Here is a 19,446-nt window from a genome sequence, read left to right as displayed (position 1 = left end):
GTGCCAGCTCTGGGGAGTGGACCTCGGGGTCTCACAGGCCTGGGTGTGAGTTCAGCTCTTCCACTAGCTGTATGATTCAGAAAACTTACTTACTATGTCAAGCCTCACCTTCCTCATCTGTAAAATAGGGATAATGATAATATGTACCTTAGAGAGTTGTGAGGATTAGATATTATATGCAAACCTTGTTTGGCATATAAGTATTCAGGATATGTTACTAGTTGTCATTAAATAAATACAATTTTCCTCAGGGCCAAACAGTTTGCTAAGATTATACTTCCTATGCTATTGGTCTGCTCTCTTGATCCCTGGCCACTCAAATGAGAATGACCTTTGCAGCAAGGCCAAGTGGATTTTCTCCTTTTCTTATACTCCACTGATTGTTCTAAATTATGCCACATATTAATATTGAGTCCAAGACTTCTTAAAATAACTTTTTGTTTTTCCTGGAGTTTCTAATTGCCTTTCTTTTCTCATTGACCAAAGAATAACGTGCCTTCCAGTCCTCAAGGTTATTTAGCATCTGAACTTTACTCTCTATTGTGTGAAGCCTCCTTTTTCTTTCCCTGCCAGAATCACTTCTGGACTCTTATTCCTGCTCTAGCCTACAGTAGTTACTGCATAGCTGTCATCATGGGACTTCCCTTTACTGCCCTCCTAGGTTAGAAGCACTGTTCCCAAGACACCATGTCTTTTTCTTTGTTTGTTTTTCACTCTAGTTTTACTAGAACCCATTCTCAAGTAACTTCCATGTGCTAGTCATTATTTTAAGCCTGGAGTTATTTTGGTGAACAAGGCAGAGAAAGAACTTTCTCTCTTGAGGGAACCAAAAAAAAGTAATGTAATAGATAATAAGTAATAGTAAATAGTAAAGTAAATAAATAAAGTAAATAGTAAAGTAATAGATAAGAAGATTTCAGGAAGAAATAAATTCTGGAAAGAATTAACAGGGAATAGAAGACTGAGGGTGGGGTGGGGCTTTAAGAGTTGAGAGGACTGTAAATTATGGGAACGTCAAAGAAGTAAACGTGGACTTGGCAGCAGAGGCCATTGGCAGCCTTGACAAGGGCATTTTCAGTGATGTTCAAAGTCTGGATGAGAGAACCAAGGTGCAAAGAAGTTAATGTACCAAATGAATAGGTGGGAAAGCCAGGATTTCAGCTAAGGTCCCTTTTTCCCTGTTCTGTCGCATGTGGTGAACTGGGCTGAGGAATGTAGATTAACTGGTGAGGGATCCCAAGAACAGTGGAGGTGTGGGAGGGGCCTGAGGGTCAGGGAGGGGGTGGGCACTTTGGTGCCGCTCCTCCACAAGCCTCCATAGGCCGAGACTAGATAGATACCAACGAGGTACTGGGCACAGGGACTCAGGAATGTCTTGCTCCCAGCACCTGGGCAGGTGGGGTTCTAGTATGTGACTTCTGCCTGGGAGAACGAGGCCCAACAGCCTGTTTCCTCCTTCTGCCCCTCAACTCCATGACTACTATAAATGTCCGGGTTTGCGGGACCATGAAGAGCCTGTCAGAGCCTTGTCTCCTTTCCCTGGAAAAGTTTGGGGCCTCTGCCGCAGAGGCAGGCTGCTGCCCCTGGTTGCTGAAGGGTTAATGCTCGCTGCTCCTTGCAGAGCCGTTTCCTAGGCAACAGTGGGAGTCCCAGGGGAGAACCTCAGTGGATGTGGGGGTGGGGGAATGCTCTTCCAGATACTCTCACCACCCCCACCCCATGGCTTTTCGGGAGGACATTTCCATTTGAAAATGTTCTTATTTCACAGCAGGCTGAAGACTTGGTTCTGGCTTGGATGGTGAGATAAGGAGCCCTCTGAGTTTCTGAGGGGACTTGTTCTTGGGTGAGAGTGGGAGGAGAGCGTGCCAATTAGGGCTACAGCTGAACGATGGGCATTTGGGGGGGTTATCTTCATCCATCCTTGAGAAGACTGTGTCATTCATTCAGTCATTCATTTACTCATTATGCAAATAGCAGAGGGTCTACTGTGTGCAGGCCCTGTTCTAGATTCTGGCGATACCATGAACAAGATAAAGTCCTTGCTCTCATGGAGACTGTTTTCTAGGGGTAGAAGAAGACAGACAATAAACAAATATAAAATAACGGTTAAGTAGGCCTAGGGCTCTGTAGTGAATTAAAACAAGGTGCTCAAGTTGAGTCTCTATGAGCTCAGACCTGACCACAAGCAGGAGCCAGCCCCGGGAAGATCCAGGTGGAGGAGCGTTGCAGGCAGAGGGACCAGCAGGCAGCAAGGCCCTGAGGCAGAAATGAGCTGGGCATGTTCAAGGAACTAATGAAGGCTTCTGGGGCAGAGGGAGCGAGCGGTGGGCATAGCCAATCACACAGAGCTTTGTAAGTCAAGGTCAGGAGTTGAGATGTGGTTCTAAGTTTCATGGGATGTCAGTGGAGCATTTTAAGCAGGGATGTAATGTGATCTGGTTTGTGTTTTTAAGAGGTGAGCCTAGATGCTGTCTGGCAGGTGCGTGACGGGGACATAGAAGGAAAGCAGGAGGTGAGTTAGGTGGCGATGGCTGTCATTGGAAGGTGATGAGGTTGGGGACAAGGCAACATAGGGACAAAGGCCATACGCTAAGGGAATCAATCTCTTCAATGTATTCTAAGCAAATAGGGAGGGCTTGGGGGGTGATTGAGGGCCTTAGGAAGGAAAGCGGGTCCTAGATTCCAAATGGGCCAGGGCTAGAGGTCACTTGATCCTGCACGGTGAGGGGACGGAGGTCCTCCTGGGTTGCCAGTAAGTGCTGTTCCCATGCAGAGAGACCTGGGTTGTGCTCCAGCTTGGGCACAGTGCAGTGACCTTGTATGAGCCACTTAACCTCTCTGGGCCTCTGTTTCTTCATCTGTAAACGGGGGAATAGAACTACATCATTATTGGGTGGGTGAGAGGAGTAGATGAGCTAATGCAGGGAAGCCCTTAGTGTCGGGTCCATTGCAAACACTCAGTAAAGGATTCCTGTTATCATTATTATCACTATTATTATTAATTCACTTTGAGGTCCTAGCTGTTCAGACTGCCCAGGTGTTACAAAAATAGAACCAACCTTACATACATCTCAGAAGAGGTTGAGTGATATCCCATGGATCAGTCAGCTCAGGCTGCCATAACAAAAGACCACAGACTGGGTGGCTTCAACGACAGAAATTGATTTCTCATAGTTCTGGAGGCTGGGAAGTCCAAGATCAGTGTGCTGGCCAATCTGGTTTCTGATGAGGACTCTCCTCCTAGCTTGCAGACGGCCACCTTCTCACTGTGTCCACACATGGTGGAGAGAGAGCTCTGGTCTCTCTCCTACTTCAGATAAGGACACTAGTCCGTTTGGATCAGGGCCCCTCCCTTATGACCTCATTTAACCTTAATTACCTACTAAAGACCCTGTATCCTAATACAGTCACATTGGGGATTAGGGCTTCAACACAAGAATTCTGATGGGACACAATTCAGCCGATAGCAACCTATGTTCTCCTTTTTACAATTCATGTTTTCCCTCCTTCCTTCTTCCTTCCTTCCTTCCTTCCTTCCTTCCTTCCTTCCTTCCTTCCTTCCTTCCTTCCTTTTTCCATCATCCCTCCCTCCCTCCCTCCCTCCCTTTCTCTCTCTCTCTCTCTCTCTCTCTCTCTCTCTCTCTATCTCTATCTCTATCTCTATCTCTATCTCTATCTCCCTCCCCTCCCCACCCCTCTCCCCGGGATCTTACTTCCCCCACCAGGGATTGAACCTGGACCCCGGCAGTGAAACTGCTGAGTCCTAACCACTGGACGGCCATGGCATTCCCTACAATTCATGTTTTCTTGAACTGAAAGTTGGAGTTCCCACAGTTAGTCCCAAATTTTTTGTAATTTATATAAAAGCCTCTGGAAGCCTTTGTAGCTCTCCAGGATTGGATGTCTTAAGCAGGGAAACCAAACTTAATTTCTGTGCAAGTTCCTCAGGTGAACCTAACACTCAGTCACTTATTCAGCCTGTTCTGGGTTAATTCTGGGTTAGGGGACTCCAAAAGGAGAAGGGTCCAGAACGGCCACTTCCCTCTGGTCCTCATGGTCAAGGTGGGAAGACAGTACCCTCTAGAGTGATGCTGACTATGGCTGGGACCAAGGTTTCCAGGACTGAGAACAATCAGGAGGGCTGCCTGGAGGAGCTGGCTCCTGAAAGTTGGTTAGGCTTCTGAGAGGCTGAAAGCAGAGCCAAGGGCATTCCAGGGATGGGAGAACAGCACAGCATAGGCGTACAGCTGGAAATGGACTGGGCAAGTGCTTGACTATGAGGATTCAGGCCCAGAAGACAGGGAGGACACCCTGGGCCACTCTGCCAGGTGGTGGTCGCTTAGGAGCCAAGTCTCTGGAGAATCAGGAGGGAGGCCCAGACTTAACCTCACAGCCCCCTGCAAAACTTTAGCCCTTGTACAGGGGCTCTCTGGTGTCTGGGAGGGATAGACAATGTTATCTATTCACTCTTTCAACAAATATGTGTTGTCATATAAATATGACAATATACTGATGCAGTCATTGGAGATACACACAGATGCCTGCCCTCTAGGCAGTGGGTGTTAAATGATTATGGGTAATTGATTACAGTTGGGTTTGGGGTTACAGAGGCAGCCCTCTGGGGCTAAGAGAGATCTAACAAGGTAGTGACCAAATTGGGGGTATCAGGAGCCCTCCACTCTGGGCTCACCAATTTCCAGGGTGCCTCCCTATTTATTTCTATCGCTCCTCTCCACCTCCCCACCTTTTGCAATGGCTATAGCACTGGCTCCCAGGAAGTGCGTGGGCAAGGGCAGGCTGCAGAGCAGGGGTGCTGGGGAGATCTCTGACATGGGAAGCATCCAGATCCATGTCTGTGTTCAGATCCTTAGGTGCTCCTGGCCACATGGCAGTGTCCCAAGCAAAAGCCCTGGCAGTGTTCGGCGGCCACAAGCTAATGAGCGTGCAGGTGGAACCCATGATGCTGGTCCTCGGAGCAGCATCCCCTCTAATTGGGCCTGCATGCCCAGGCTGCCTGCTCTCATTATCAGAAGGCTGTGGTGGGAAGGGAGAGGGGCTGGCTGGTTAATTAGAGAGGCCTGGCACTCCTAATTACTTAGGATCTGAGTCTGCCAGCTTTTACTTTAATTGAAAGTCTGGCTTCACCAATAATAGGGAGGCTGGGAAGGGCTGCTGGAGAGCCCGCCTGAGCCCAGGATGGCACTGTCACTGTGCGGGGGAAGCAATCAGATTTTCCTCTGGTCTCAGCTAAAATGTGCTCCACGTGTGGGAGCAGAGGAGCCTGCCCATGAAATGATGGTCTCGGTAATGTGTGCTGAGTCCTGGTGAAAAAGAGTGAGGCAGCCCCGCACTTTGCTCAGAGCCTTCAGGGGACATCCAGCTTGTGGGGTGGGGGTGGGGTGGGATGGGCAGGCATCCCCCACCGAGGATGGAGGGCCAGTGGAGGAAAGGGGCCAGGCCAGACCCTGATCCCTGTCCCCAACCCTGCTCAAGGCTCTGAGGAGCGGTATCCTGCTGAGGTCATCCCAGACCCACAGCAGGCAGTAACCCTGGAGCCACTAATCCCATCACAGGGGCCGCACCCTCATGACCTCTCTTTGAACTCTAATCACCTCCCAAAAGCCCACCTCCAAACACCAGCACATGGAGGGTTAGGACTTCAACACACAAATTTTGAGGGGACACAAATACTTCATCCATAGCACCTACTGAATAGGAACTCTGCCAACAGAGGCAGTGTGTTTAACAAACAGCACTCCTGGGGATTGTGATCCTCCTCAGGCTGGAAGACCCCTGCTCTGGGAATTCCCTGGAGGTCTAGTGGTTAGGACTCTGTGCGCTCACTGCTGAGGGCCTGGGTTCAATCCCTGGTCAGGGAACTAAGATCCCACAAACTGCATGGCATAGGCCAAAAAAAACAACCCTGCTTTAAGGTCCCAGCGCCAGGCCCGGCTCAGGGTGGTGGTGAAGGACCTCACGTGACCGCCTTCCCTCTGCTTGTCTTGCTCCCCTTGCCCTCCCCATGTTCTCCCCTGCACCACACCCCCAGACCCTCAGCTTAGAGTCTCCTGCATCCTCCCTCTCCTGCATCCTCTTTGCAAGAGCGAGCCATCCTCGCTCTTGCAAACAGTGAACATGGAGGCCACTGTCTCACCTTGTAATGTCCTTTGGAGTTTATAAAGCACTTTCACAAAAGTCATCCTTCTGGGTCCTTAGGGCAAAGCCATAAGGGAATCAGGGTCAGTGAGGCTATTCCACAGTCACAGATGGAGAACAGGGGCTCAGCTGAGGTGATGTGGGCTGCTCAGGTCACCTGGCCAGATAGTGGGGAGCTGGGTCCCCCAGGGTGAGTTGCTGTGCCATGTTGCCCCTCCATTGCTTCAGACCAAAGCATTCATTATCTCATGCTTTCCCTTCCTTGGAGAAGCAGGGATATCTTATTAAAGAACACAGGAGAAGAAACATCATACTCAATAGTTATTGAAAATTATTCTCATAAAGTCTGGTATAAGACAAGTTCTATGTATCTTTATCACCACTTCTATCCAACATTGTGCTGGAGGCCTAACCACTGCAATCAGGCAAGAAAAAGAAATGTGTAGCATAAGGATTGGAGAATAGCTAAGACTGTCATTATCATGAAAACATGATTATATAATTAGAAAAATCTTAAAAACTCTGAATACAAATGGTTAGTATTAGTTGGTGAATTTAGCAAGATGGTTGTATACAAGTTTAATATACATATAAAAAAATCCGGACAGGTGTACCTCAGAGATACTGTGGGTTTTGTTCCACACCACTGCAGTAAAGCAAATATTGCAATACAGTGACAAATTTTTTGGTTTCCCAGTTCATATAAAAGTTATATTTAACTTTAGAGTCTTCCTTTCATGTACAGTTTCTGTGCAGTATGCGATGCTGTTTGATAGTATTTTACCTATAATAGAACTTCTTTTAAAATTGGAGTCAATCCTTTCAAACCCTGCCACTGCTTTATCAACTAAGTTTATGTGATAGTCTAAATCCCTTGTTGTCATTTCAACAATCTACTCCCTTCCCCGGGAGTAGATTTCATCTCAAGAAACCACTTTCTTTGCTCATCTATAAGAAACAACTCCTTATCTGTACAAGTTTTATCATGAGACCTCAGCAATTCAGCCACATCCTCAGGCTCCACTTCTAATTGTAGTTCTCTTGTTATTTCCACCACATCTACTTCCTCCACAGAAGTCTTGAACCTCTCAAAGTCATCCATGAGGATTGGAATCAACTTCTTCCAAATTCCTGATAATGTTGATATTTTGACCTCTTCCCATGAATCATGAATGTTCTAGTGGCATCTAGAATGGTGACTACTTTCCAGAAGGTTTTCAATTGACTTTGCCCAGATCCATCAGAGGAATCACTATCAATGACAGCTATAGCCCTATGAAATGTATTTCTTAAATAATAAGACTTGAAAGTCAAAATTACTCCCTGATCCATGGGCTGCAGAATGGATGTTGTGTTAGCAGGCATGAAAACAGCATTAATCTCATCGTACATCTCCATCGGAGCCCTTGGGTGACCAGATGCATTGTCAATGAGCAGTCGTATTTTGAACAGAATCTTTTTTTCTCAGAAGAAGGTCTCCACAGTGGGCTTAAAATATTCAGTAAACCATGTTGTACACAGATGTGCTGTCATCAGGCTTTGTTGTTCCGTTTATAGAGCTCAGGTAGAGTAGATTTAGCATAATTCTTAAGGGCTCAAGGATTTCAGAATGGTAAATGAGCGTTGTCTTTAACTGAAATCTTCATTAGGCCCTACTAAGAGAGTCAGCCTGCCCTTTGAAGCTCTGAAGCCAGGCACTGACTTCCTCTCTCTGGCTATGGCATCTCCTTCCAGTAGAGGGCCGTTTCATCTATGTTGAAAATCTGCTGTTGAGTGTAGCCACCTTCATTAATGCTCTTGGCTTGATCGCCTGGATAACTTGCTGCAGCTTCGGCATCAGTACTGGCTGCTTCCCCTTGCTCTTTTCTGTTACGGAGACAGCTTCTTTCCTTAAACCTCGCGAACCAACCTCAACTAGCTTCAGACTTCTGCAGCCTCCTCACCTCTCTCAGCCTTCACAGAACTGAAGAGAGTTAGGGCCTTGCTCTGGATTAAGCCCTTCCTTAAGGGCATGTTGTGGCTGGTCTAATCTTCTATCCAGACCACTCAAACTTTTTCCATATTCATAGTAAGGCTGTTTCACTTTCTTGTCATTCATGGGTTCACTGGAGTAGCACTTTTTATTTCCTTCAAGAACTTTTACTTTTTATTCGCAACTTGGCTGACTGTTTGGTGCAAGAGACCTAGCTTTAGTCTGGCTTGGCTTTCTTTTTTTTTTAATATTTATTTGGTTGCACTGGGTCTTAGTTGCGGCAGGCGGGCTCCTTAGTTGCGGAGCACCAACTCCTTAGTTGCAGCATGTGGGCTCCTTAGTTGTGGCTCACAGTCTCCTTAGTTGTGGCTCGCAGGCTCCTTGGCTGCAGCTTGCCAGCTCCTTAGTTGCAGCACATGGGCTCCTTAGTTGTGGCATGCAAACTCTTAGTTGCGGCACGCATGTGGGATCTAGTTCCGTGCCCAGGGATCGAAGCCCGGCCCCCTGCATTGGGAGTGCGGAGTCCTACCCACTGTGCCACCAGGGAAGTCCCCTGGCTTGGCTTTCAACATGGCTTCCTCACCAAGCTTAACCATTTCTAGCTTTTGATTTAAAGAGAGAGACATGTGACTCTTCCTTTCAGCTGAACACCTAGAGGCCATTGGAGGGTTAGTAAATGGCCTAATTTCAATATTGTTGTGTCTCAGGGAATAGGGTAACATCAGAGATCACTGATCACAGATCACCATAACAAATATAATAATAATGAAACAATTTGAAATATTGTGAGAATCACCAAAAGGTAATGCAGAGACACAAAGTGAGCAAATGCCGTCGGGAAAATGGCACCGACAGACTTGCTCAACGTAGGGTTGCCACAAACCTTCAATTTGTAAAAAATGCGATATCTGCCAAGCGTAGTAAAGCAGAGCGTGATAAAATGAGGTGTGCCTGTATTTCTATACACCTGCTGCAAAAATGAGCGAAAATAAGAATTCCAGTGTATGGCAGAGGAGACACGGATGTGCGGTGGGAAAAGAATGGTCTTTTGGGTAAATGACGCATGGTCACTTGGATACTTATATGGAAAAGATGGATCTTGACTTTTACCTCCCACTAGGCACAAAAGTCAATTCCAGCTTGATTTCACATGTAAATGTGAAAGGTAAAATAATATTTAGGAGGATAAATACATAAGCAAACAAATAACAAAGAAAGAACACACTTTAAGGCGAAGCAGTGGCAGATTTGAGGACCCCAGGTGCACCCACATGGCCTTGTCCAAAGCCCACCCTCCCCCTGTATTCCCTTGATACCAGCAGTGGCCGGCTAGCTGCCCTCACCACCACTGGGGGGAACCAGCTTTTCTACCTACTTTCCTAAGACCTTCAGAAGCAGCCTGAGTGTTCTCAGGATGTTCCCAATGCAAAAGCTAAGCACCTGAGGCTGGGTTGAGCCCACCTCAAGGGGCCCAGGCCTGTGTGGGCAGGAGGATGGAGCAGCCCTCTTGGGGGACTTACACCTCCTTGGGAGCTGACTCAGCTCCGTAGGCCCATCCTTGAAAATGAAACTGAATTTCATGAAGATCTTATCTCTCTGCAGAATTTTTTGATTCATTCATTCTTTAAGGTTTTATTGGGTGCTGACTATATGCCAGGCCCTGCAGGTGCCGTGATGAGCAAGGTAGGCCTTGTCCTTGTACCCACCGCTTGTCACAACGAGACCCCTTACTTCTCTCTTCTCGGTACTGTGCCAGACTCTGCTCTAAGGGCTTTTCACTTATTAACTCATTCCTGTCAACCCAACAGTCCTCCTGTCAACCCAGTGGGCTCAGCACCTTTATCATCCCCCCCTTTACAGATGGGGAAACTGAGGCTCAGAATGGTTAAGTACTTTTCCCGAGATCACTCAGCCAGTCAGTTGTGGAGTCAGGATTTGATCCCAGGCAGTCTGGTTCTGAGCATCCTTGCCATTACCGCTATACCACATCACCCCCATGGAGTTTATGAGCTAGAAGGCGAGATGGACAAGAACAAGTAAATACAACAATTCCAGAAAGTGGGAGGCAGAAACCTAAAAAGTGAAGGCGGGGGGCACTCGAACAGCCAGTGGGGAGGGCGTGGGAAGGGAGCTATTTTATTTCGGATGCGCAGCATGGGCCTCTACGAAGAGGTGGCTCCTGAGCTGGGACTGTGATGAGGAAGCGCGAGATCTGGCAGAAAGTATCCCAGGCAGGGGGAGCGGCGTGGATGGGGCACTGGGTGGGAAAGAGCACAACGTAAGTGAGGACCAGAACGGAGGCCAGGGAGGCAAGGGAAGGGGGAGGCCCCACCGATGACCCTTCACATCTCTGTAGCCTGGCCCTTGCTGGGTCTGTGTGGTGGCAGCTGCCCCACCCTGCTCCTTGGATTAATTTGGGTTCCCCCAAATCAGAGGCAAGTTAAAAAATTATTTACTTTTTAATTTGTGGTAAAATGTACAAACATAAAATATACCATTTAAATCATTTTTATGTGTACAGTTCAGGGGCATTAAGTACCTTCACATCGTTGTGTGGCCATCACCACCATCATCTCCAGAGCTTTCTCTTCTTGCAGAGCTGAAGTTCTATACCCATTAAATGGTAATTCCCCATCCCCACCCACCACCCCAGGCCCTGGCACCCCACTTCTTTCTGGCCCTATGTGTTTGACTACTCTGGGTGCCTCATATAAGCGTTCATGCAGTGTCTGTCTTCTTGTGAACTGGCTTCTGTCACTTTGCATAATATCTGTCACTTTGTGTAATATCTTCAAGGTCCATCCATGTGGTAGCACGTGTGAGAACGTCCTTCCTTTTTAAGGCTAAATAATAATATTGTGTATGTACACGTGATCCATTCATCTGGCAATGGACACTTGGTTTGCTTCCACGTTTTAGCTCTCGTGAATTGTGCTCCTGTGGATATGGGTGTGCAAATATCTCTTTGAGACTCTGCTTTCAGTTCTTGTGGGTGTATACGCAGAAGTGGAAGCGCTGGATCATGGGGGAATTCTGTTTAATTTTTGGAGGACCCGTCATATGGTTTTCCCCGGCGGGTGCACCATTTTACAATCGCACCAACAGTGAACGAGGGTTGGGAGGGGGCAGTTTTCTGCAGGGCCTCCCTTCCGAATGGGAGGCGCAGTGAAAGTCATCCCTGGCTCCCTGTCCCCTGCTCCCTTTCCGGACCCAGCGCTCAGCATCTCTGTCCCTCAGGTGCGGCCGCCAAAACAGCAAGCTTCTTGAGCAACAGCTGTTTCATCTGAGCTGCCTCCACACTGGCCCTGCAATGTTCTTTTTCCTCCTCGACCTAATTCAGATGTTAGGAGACGTGTGTTTGTGCCTCATTACGAAGATGGATTTTTCATTCAGCTACTGATGTTTCCTAAATTCCCGGAAAAAGTCACTTAATTCGTCTGCCCCGAGGGCCCTCTCTGACTGCTTGGCAGGAATTGACTTGGCTGCCGTTGCCGGGATGGGAAGATTGGACCAGACCCCACACAGCATCTTGGAACATCTGCCTCGGTCAGGAGTCTGACGACCAGAACATCTCCGTCAAGGCCCCCTTCTTCCTTGCTGCCCTGGTGCCTGCGCCGTGGCTTTTCCTCCCCCAGAGTAGCTTCTTTCTTTCCACTTTGTGCAGTTCAGAGCCCTTCTCATAGCCCGGTCTGACACTGACCTCCAGCTCAGGGTCATCAGGACAAATGCAGCGGAGGAGCTGCTGAGAGCCAGGCTGGGCTCCCGGTGGCAAGGCCCCGAGTGTCCTGGAGAGAGACCAGCGCCATGGTCATTGGCCATCTGGAGACCCTGCCCACTTAGCTCACCTTCCAGCCAAGCCCTGCCCTCTAGGAACTCACCTGGTGACAGATAATGCAGCTCGGTGTGACAAGTGCTGTAGATGCAGAAGGCACGGAGTGAGCCCAGGGTGGAGGGGCGGGGGCGGCTGGCCCCTGAGAGGCACGGGAGGCTGCAGCGTGGAGTTCACTTTGAGCTGAGCCTGGAAGGGTGGATACCCAGGGGGCAGGGGTGGTGCATTTCAGGAGGAAGTGCAGGGACCGGTGGGCGTTTGGCGGAGCTGGTGGATGTTGGGGAGGGAGGGAGAAGGAGGGGGTGATGGCGAGAGGCAGGCCGAGGGAGGGAGAGAATGAAGCGAGGATCTGGCGGGAGAGCCATCAAAGGGTGCTAAGCAGGTGATGGCTGTCAGGTGCGTCTCTGGGGGGTTTAAGTCCAGAGGTGGATTTGGAGGAGGGAACGTGTAGCGGGTTGGAGAGAGCCTGTCGGATGCTGGATTATCCAATTAGCAATAATGAAGGCCTGAATTCAGGCAAGAACAACCAGGATGGGGACTTCAAAGACGGTGAAGAGTTAGAAATAACAAAAGCTGCCAGTGATGGAGAGCTCACTCCGGGCCAGGCCCCTGCTGAGTTATCAGCCACCCTTCCCTCCCCTGTAACTCCTTCTTTTCCGGGCTGCTCACACACCCTTCAGGGGCAGGACTGGGCTGGGGACACTGGGCCTGGGCCCACCTTCTCTTGCTCCAGACGCCCTTCATCCTGCCCCTGTTAGGCCTGGCCTCTTCCCTCGTCTGCATCTCTCCCAGGGCCGCAGACCTCTGCACTTCGGCTTCTGCTGCCTGCCTTTGCTCAGCACTCTCCCCCGATACACACATCCTACCCGTGTCTGAAGTCCAATTGAGGGCGCGGGCCCCTGTGTATGTCAGAGGATGGACATAGCTGGTGGGGTGGGATAGGGGCGGGGCCGGTGTTGCCTAAACTCATACTGACTGTTATACCTGCACCTGTGCTGAGTGGACCGGGCATCTTGGGCTGTCCAGCAGTTTCCTCCTGTGAAGCTCAGGTCAGCCCAGTCCCTGCAGGATCACCACCCCAGAACCTGCTCCCCAGGGGCCTGCACAGATCAGTGAGCTAAAGCTCATTTCTCTGCATCTCCGGAATACAGCTCGGTTTGTTGTTATTTTAAAGCCATGGCAGGTTTGCTTCCCACTTGGCTTTGGCTCAGGCTGTGATTGCGTCTGTGTCCTCTCAGCAGGCGGAAGCCAGGGTGGGGGTCGGCATGTACTTCTTAAAGCCGCCTCTGCCCCTGATGTTCCTGTGATGCCATAAGTCCCTCAGAGGCCCCTGGAGGTCAGTAGGCAAAAGGCGGTGATTATACCCATTTTCCAGATGGGGAAACTGAGGCTCAGAGGGATAACTTGCTCCTGGTGGCACAGCCAGGCCCTTGCAGTTCTTCCTACCTCTTGGTTCAGAACTTTGCCCACATGCCCTCTGGGAAGTAAAGAGAGCTGAAGACACGCAGGAGACCCCCAAAGGAAGGTGTTATCTGGTGCCAGCTTGTCCATGGAGTGCAAAGGCCATTGGCTAAGTGCCTGCAACACTGGGGAAGGGATGGTAGCCCCAACACTAGGGCTCACCATCCATAGTCGGGTGTGGTACCCTGAGCACCCCTGAGGCAGGACCCTGCCCCCCAGAGTTTGTCACACCCCTAAGGTGGCTGAGCAGCAGCTGAACACACATGGGGTGTCTGTAGTTGTTGAGTCATGGACTGGTCAGTGTGAGGCCAGCCCCTCACTGAGTGGGCAGAGTATCTGTAGGCTTGGGCTTGGGTTGGGTTTGGGGACACCAGCCGGGCTTCCCCACTGAGACATCCATCCGTCTGGCACCCCCTTGGGCCCCTCGCTACCCCCCTCAGTGGCTCTTCTCCCGGAGTCTGGTCAGTGTAGCGAGCCCGCCGGCAGCAGGAAGCCGTGTTGGCAAATCTGTTTAGCGGCTGTTACCAGGAACAGTAATTTTGTGCAGCCTCTTGTCCTCTGTTGCGGTAAATAACAGATAATGACATTTCCAGTCCGAGCTGTGGCCAGCGCCGCCCACGTGGCCCTCGCCTCAACAACTGCGCCCCGCAAGCTGCCACCCTTCGCAGGCCCTGCGATTCTTCATCGCTCTCAAATTGCCCCTGTTTTTCCTGCTGCGTTGCTTCCCGCACAGCTGTTTGCTGTTCACTGACCTTAACTGGAGGTGGGTTTAGCCTGTCCTTCTGTTTCCCCGCGGGGAAACCAGGATGCCGCTCTTGTGGATAGAGGGAGCAGAGGGGAGCATGGGAGCCGGCTCCTCACCTGGGCACCCTTTAGCCCGGGCCTCCAAACCAGGAAAGAGCCGGGCCTTTCTCAGAGGGGACTTTTTTTTTTTGTGCGCGGTGCACGGGCCTCTCACTGTTGTGGCCTCTCCCGCTGCGGAGCACAGGCGCTCCGGATGCGCAGGCTCAGCGGCCATGGCTCACGGGCCCAGCCGCTCCGCGGCATGTGGGATCTTTCCGGACCGGGGCACGAACCCGCGTCCCCTGCATCGGCAGGCGGACTCTCAACCACTGCGCCACCAGGGAAGCCCTCAGAGGGGACTTTTGAGCTCTCTCCTTCCAAACCCTTTCCTCACCCTTGTCATCCTGCCTTCCATAGGAGGGATGACTCTCCCAGGTTACAGATGCAGAAACTGAGGCTGAGAGGGGTTATGATCTGCCAAGCCTTCCAGAGACCCCTCTGCCCAAGAACCACATCTGCCTTGCTGAGTTTCCAGGCGCAGACAGGAGTGTAGTCTGGGCCCCCCAGGGAGTGAGGCCCGAGCACCTGGCTGCCACTGCGGGGCCTCCCCACCCGGCTCCTGACTGCCTGCAGTGGAGTATCATCCACTTTCTAGCTCATTCTCTGCTTCTCTGCTTCTTCGTCTTGCTCAAGTGTGGCTTTTTCCCTCCGGCTGAAGTCTTCAGTGGCAGTCTACTGCCACTCTGTTCTACTGCCTAGAATAGAGTCTAACCGCCGCCACTTGGTATCCAGGGCCCTCAGTCCATTCGTGGCCTGAGCACAAGCTGCTGACCGTAGCAGCCTAAACTGCATACCGAGCTGGGGGTTCCAAGGCCTGAGGGTCAGACCTGACTCTGCCTGGCCCAGGCCTGTCACCGCGCTCCCTGGAGCTCTGTCCTGCGCATCACCAGGGTCCTCAGCTGGTCATTAGTGCTGTTGCTCCTGGGATGCTAAGAAGCCCTAGGGCGTTCGTCAAGTCCGCTGTATTTTTCAAATTAAAAACGAATCAGTTCCAGTGACAGGTACTTACTGGCTTCGAGGACGTTTACTGTGTCCAAGCACTGGAGTGGGCACAGAGAAGGGAGAGGGTATTTTCACATAAACTGACCTTTTGAGAGTTAGGATAACCCCGGAAAGTCAGAGAAGACGGTGCTGACCCTGGGACAGGTGAGGCTGCCGAGGAGCTGAATGTCCACACTGGGCTGGTGGGGGGGAATCTGCGCTAACTTGGCTTCCTGTGGACCCTGGATTGGCCTTCGCTAGTCTCCCCAAGCCCTCCCCACTCCCCACCCTGATCTCTTTGGCCCAGCAGCTTGAATTTGTTGTCTGGCCGAACTGTCTGCATCCAGCCCCGCTCCTCTGGCTCTGCGCTGGGGCCCCTCTGCTCCCCCAGGTCCTGGCCCCACCCCCACGGAGGCCCCTCCCCCTTATGCCCTCCCCCTCCACCAGCTCCATCAGAGCCCAAATGCTCATATCTCCTTCAGCCTAAACAAACATTTATTGAGCACCTACAGTGTGCCAAGCACCAGTCCAGGTTCCAGAGTGACCTCAGGGTCAGGCCAAGCCTCGGCCCCTCCTGAAGCACCTGTTCTAAGGGTGGTGAAACTGACAGTAGATGCGCTCAGACCAATATCGAAAGTTCACCCATCCACACGGCCTCTCACTTGCCTTGCGTTCCCAAGCTTCAGGCAGTGCCGTGTGCTGGCCCTCCCTCGTCTCTGTCCCCTGCCTTCCTCCCAAGCTCTGGACCTGGGTGTCACCTGCGGCGGGACAACTCTTCCAAGGAGTCCACTCGCACTGCAAGTATCCATGTGTCCAAAGCCGAATATTTTGCCGGCCGCTCGTCCCCACTCTGTTAACATGACCACCGTCCGTCCTGTTGGCCAGCTGGCAGCCTCTAGAATGAACCAGAGTCCTTCCTTTTCCTCACCTTCCATACCCAGCTAGGATTGGAATTCCATAGGCATCTGGGAATGTTCTGGAAAAAGAGCCTCTGCTGAGAATACAGAGGACAAATTGACCAGGAGTGACTGAATCTGTATTTTCAACAAAGGTGCTTTTTCTGAAACTCAGATCTGATCGTGCCCCTCCCCTCCTTAAAAACCACCATCGGCCCCCAGATGTCTGCAGAATCCCAACCCCACAGTCCATGATGCTTGTCAGTCAGCCCCTCCCTTCCTAGCCAACTATATGCCAGACGCCTGCTAAACTTGGGGATTTAAACAAGAACAACGATGTCCTTTTTCTAGAGGGAGCATAGTCACAGGGTAGACAATTTCAATATGATGCAATTAACACTCCTCTAGAGATGTTGACCCATATTGGGAGTGTGCAGGAGGGAGTAACTAGTGCTTCCCCTGGGGGGAAATCAAGGAAGGAGTCACAGAGGAGGAGACATTTGAGTTGTTCCTGAAGGATGCGTAGGAGTTCGCTAGTCATGAGGCAAAGCCTGGGTGAAAGCATAGAGGCAGGGAAGTACCTAGAGTGTTGGGAACAGGCAGTGAGGCGTTTGGGGCTGGCATGGTGGGCTTGGTGAGGCTGGAGAGTTAGGCGGGGGCCGAGGAGGAAGGCTCTCACATATGTGTGCACCCATCTTCTTGTTTCTGTGCCCTCAGCCTGTGAGCCTCGCTGTGTTCTCCACCTAGTCCAGGGCCTGGTAGCAGCAGGGCCTTAGGAAGTGTTTGCTGAATGCTCTTGACGTCATTGGCCCAACCTGCAGCTAAAGTTGCTGCCCACCGAATTCTAGGGGGAGGGATGGTGAAGGTCCACCGGAAACCCCCACCTGGCCTTCCCATGGAGATTTCAAGCGTTCCCAAAGCAGGGCTGCGACTTCAGTATCTTTGGGGATCCGTCCCACAGGCTGGTCGCACAGCCTAGAGCCATAGAATTTCGGAGCTAGGATCTGCTCAGCACACCTGGCCAGGGGCTCCTTGCCTGGCCCTCCCTCCAAGTTATGGCTTTGCGGCAGCCCCAGAGGAGCCAGGCTCACTTGTAGCCTTAGCTGGGAGGCTGCTGATAGGGGCAGGGTGTTTTTAGGATGCTGGTTGTGAGGACAGAAAACCAAAATGATCCAGCCTCTCCCTTGGCCGTGCTCTTGTAACAGAGCCTGGGCCGGGTGGCTACCGGGTGGCAGGCACGCCTCTGGGTGAGAGATTATCTGTGGGAGGCCCCAGCCCAATGCTGAGGTTGGTTATGCAACCGTGGCCTGGCTGAGGGAGGCTGGAGCTGGCTGTGTCTGGGGCCTTTAATTCCCTGAGTTCATGTTCCCGGGATGGCCAGTGTCTGTCTCAGCCATGTGTCTTCAGACCACCACTGTCCACTGGAGAACCCCATCCACTTCCTCCCTCTCAGGACATCCCTTTCCTGGCCCCATCGGCATCCTACTCAACTAGGGTGGGGGTCATAGCGGGCATGCGTGAGAGGCAAGACGGAGAGTGGGACCCCAGTCCGGCCCTCCACTTACTCTCCTTGGGTGGCCCCGGACAAGTTACCTGGGCTGTCTGCCCCAGTGCCGTCATCTGAGTGACTAATCTGTGTGAAGCGCTCCTGCTGTGCCCAGCAACTCAGTACGTGTTATATAAGCTCTTGCTTTTTATGATTACGAGCCTGGGTCCCCATCCTGGCTCTGCCACCTCCTGGTGACATGAACTTAGCCAAGCCACCCAGGATCTCCGAGGGTGAGGATGCCTTCCTCATCCAAGGCATCCGGATCATGAAAACTCCCTCACAGGGCTGTTGTGAACATAAACGGGATTAAATGTGATAATGTGTGTTGAGCGCTGAGCTGGGCGCCAGGCACGGAGGAAGTGCTCAGTAAACGGTGACTGTTATCATTATTATGAGTTGTAATTCTAAGTAAGCACCTGGCAGGGAGCAAGAGGACGTGAGCCCGCTCCCTCCACCACCTGGGCCGTCCTCTGCCCTGACTCCCTCCCGGCCAGAGTGGGCTGGGAGAGCTGCAGGCCACCATGTGACGTGGTGGTCCCGGGAGACCGCTGGGCCAGGGATTTGGATGGAGCCACGTGGACCCGCGGCTGAGAGGCCAGAGGACTTGATGAGCTCAACCATGGCCCAGGCCCCGTCAGTTCCAGGAGCGAAGGGTTTCTTCCTTTAGGGCTGGAAGGAGCTAGTGAGGAGGGTTCCAGGAGTGGTCCCCGAAGGACCGGCAGGACCCAATCGGGAGGAGCCGGCCATGATCAGAGCTTCAGGAAAGCTCAGTGTGGGTCAGGGAGCCCCCGCGTGCACTGGACTCCATCTACCCCAGAGTCTTCCCTCTCGGCAGGTTGGCCCAGGGACGGGGGGCCCCAGGGTGCACTCCAGGCCTGGGAGACTTTAGGAGGGTTGTGCCCAAGAACCCCTTAGAGAACCATTCACCGATTACTTTTTTTTTAATTGAAGTATAGTTTATTCACAGTGTTTCAGGTGTACAGCAAAGTGATTCAGCTATAGATATAGAGATATATTCTTTTTCGGATTCTTTTCCATTTAGGTTATTATAAGACATCAAATATACTTCCCTGTGCTATACAGTAGGTCCTTGGGTTTTTTTGTAATTTTAATTTTATTTTAGAGTATAGTTGATTTACAGTGTTGTGTTAGTTCCAGGCGTACAGCAAAGTGATTCAGTTATATATACACGTATTATATATGCATATAACATATATAGATATACTCTTTTTCAGATTCTTTTCCGTTATAGGTTATTACAAGATATTAAGTAGAGTTCTCTGTGCTATAAAGTAGGTCCTTGTTGTTTATCTGTTTTATACATAGTAGTGTATGTCTGTTAACCTCTAACTCCTAATTTATCCCTTCCCACCCCCTTCCCCTTCCATAACCGTAAGTTTTTTTTTTCTATGTGTGACACCCATTGATTTCCTCCCTCATTCACCCCTGGGGAGAGTCAGTGCTATCGCCTGTCCCCACACAAGGCCCCGTGAGACCCAAGGTCCCCTTAGAGCTTGGGAGGGAGAAGTGCGGAGTCCCCACCAGTCCTTCTTCCCCATCGGGACTTCAGAGCAGTTATTTTAGCCTTTCAAAACCCAGACTCCCTTTAGATGAATGTAGAAACCTTCCACCTTTTTTAATGCTATTTGAAATTTCAAAATAATATTTTATGTTTGTAAAAAGTGAGCATACTGTTGAATGTGCTTTTCCCCCTACAAGTGCCCTGTCCTCGGCCCTGGAGGGTCTGGCACCCCCTCAG

The 19,446-nt window shown here is 51.0% G+C and overlaps 1 protein-coding gene across 1 annotated transcript in view; it reads left to right on the top strand.

The window, feature by feature from the left end:
* RPH3AL (rabphilin 3A like (without C2 domains)) overlaps nucleotides 1-19,446 on the top strand; it is a 125,486-nt gene that overhangs the window by 36,294 nt on the left and 69,746 nt on the right.

This window comes from Delphinapterus leucas, chromosome 19 (genome assembly GCF_059928025.1).
Source record: "Delphinapterus leucas isolate spDelLeu-1000000601 "Yukka" chromosome 19, BTC_Dleu_Yukka2, whole genome shotgun sequence".
NCBI classification, from domain to species: Eukaryota; Metazoa; Chordata; class Mammalia; order Artiodactyla; family Monodontidae; genus Delphinapterus; species Delphinapterus leucas.
This window is presented reverse-complemented; position numbering and strand designations above follow the sequence as displayed.